The sequence below is a fragment of the Armigeres subalbatus genome, unplaced genomic scaffold, assembly GCF_024139115.2.
Source record: "Armigeres subalbatus isolate Guangzhou_Male unplaced genomic scaffold, GZ_Asu_2 Contig253, whole genome shotgun sequence".
Taxonomy (NCBI): domain Eukaryota; kingdom Metazoa; phylum Arthropoda; class Insecta; order Diptera; family Culicidae; genus Armigeres; species Armigeres subalbatus.
The window spans coordinates 107544-109075 of record NW_026942991.1 but is presented as its reverse complement, the minus strand read 5'-3'; the positions used below and the strand labels follow the sequence as shown (position 1 = coordinate 109075).

Below are 1532 nucleotides of genomic sequence, written 5' to 3'. Positions count from 1 at the left end.
ACTCTATGCAGCAAAGTAATAGGATGAAACAAACTACAAACTGAAAAAGAAAAAAATTTAAAATACAACTGTGGTTGAATTATTTAATCGGTACTATTTTAATCATATTATTGCTCTTAAGTTGTCTACTCTTATATCTTGAAATGATTCCTACGATTCAATGGAAATACTATAGTAAATGCAGGCATAGCAGGCAAAAGACTTTTTTTCTAATTTTAGTACACAACATCGATGAACATTAAATTTATTTTGTCGATTTAAAAGTCATCCATCGTCTACGATGACCAAATTACGCCTCCTATTCCCCTTCTCTTTGGCACAGTTCCTGATAATGCGTGGAGTTCCACTGAATCACCAGCCCAATAAGCCGCAACGGTCCGAGCGGGTAGAATTGAAGCACACAGCACCGGGCTCTTCCATGGTGAATTCCAACGCACAGAGTGCTCAAACAACTCTCCAGTCCCAGATCGAGAAGAACGAGCCTTCAACGCATCGTGCACAATCCGCTTGCCAACGTCCTCCGGTTGCCAACCCTCCGAACCGGAAATGATCTTCGTTTCCATCGGTTTGGATTCATTCTCCGTTCGAATCCCGGTGTGTCGGTGTCTGCCGGAAGGGCCAAGGTCACGCTTACTCCGCAGTGCTTCGCTTCCATGGCAATAGTCTCAGCCAAACCGCGAAGGGCAAATTTGACGCAGCGTAGGCTCCGTAACCGTACGTCCAATCAGTGCGGCTTGCGACGCGTTATGACAATGATACCTTCCTTAGCCAGTTTCATCTTCGGTGAAGGTAGCGCGTAGGGTAAAAGAGCGAAATAGTTAACATCCATCATCAACCTGGCATCTTCAATGGAGTATCCTCGACAGTACCGCAAATTGCCATTCCTGCACAATTTATCAACATAAATACAGGACCAATGGATCCTTCCACCTTGGAGACCCTTTTCTACTGCGTCATAACTTTTCGCCAGGTCGATGGAACGGTATTCGATCTTCTGATCTTCGCGTACCTTATTGGACAATAGTTGAGCTTTAGCTTTTTCTAAAATGGAAAAAAATGTGAGATAAGCTTGTTGGAATTATCCTCTAATTCGGCTCCTTCAAGAAGCTTGACATTGCGTACACAATCGTTACGTTCGCACCCAAGCGAACACACCTCAGTTGCGGCCCATCCGATTCCGCTGGATCCCCGGTTACGACTACATGCTTTCGCGAATGTTGGTGCGTGTCTTTCGAGACAATAGAATATGAGACCGTGGACCAGTGATTCCCACACTGTTAGGATGATCTCAGTTTTGTGATCCATTTTGGTGTGATGGATAGGGCGTGATGTTTTACTCTATGATAAGAATGGGTACAAAATTAAATGATGAATAGCATGGCAGTATGTGATATGATTTTCAGCGCTTACTTTTGTATACAAATATCCAAGGTTAATGTAAATTTTCGTTGGGATTCACGTTACATCTCGGTGTGCAGTAGGTTACGAACACGGATTGTGGAAAATGCCATTGGGGCGAAAGAAAATTCTCC

General features: G+C 43.7%; 1 pseudogene; it reads right to left on the bottom strand.

The window, feature by feature from the left end:
* Positions 1-264: 264 nt before the first annotated feature.
* Positions 265-1305, bottom strand: LOC134203841 (3-ketodihydrosphingosine reductase-like; annotated as a pseudogene).
* Between the last annotated feature and the right edge of the window lie 227 nt (positions 1306-1532).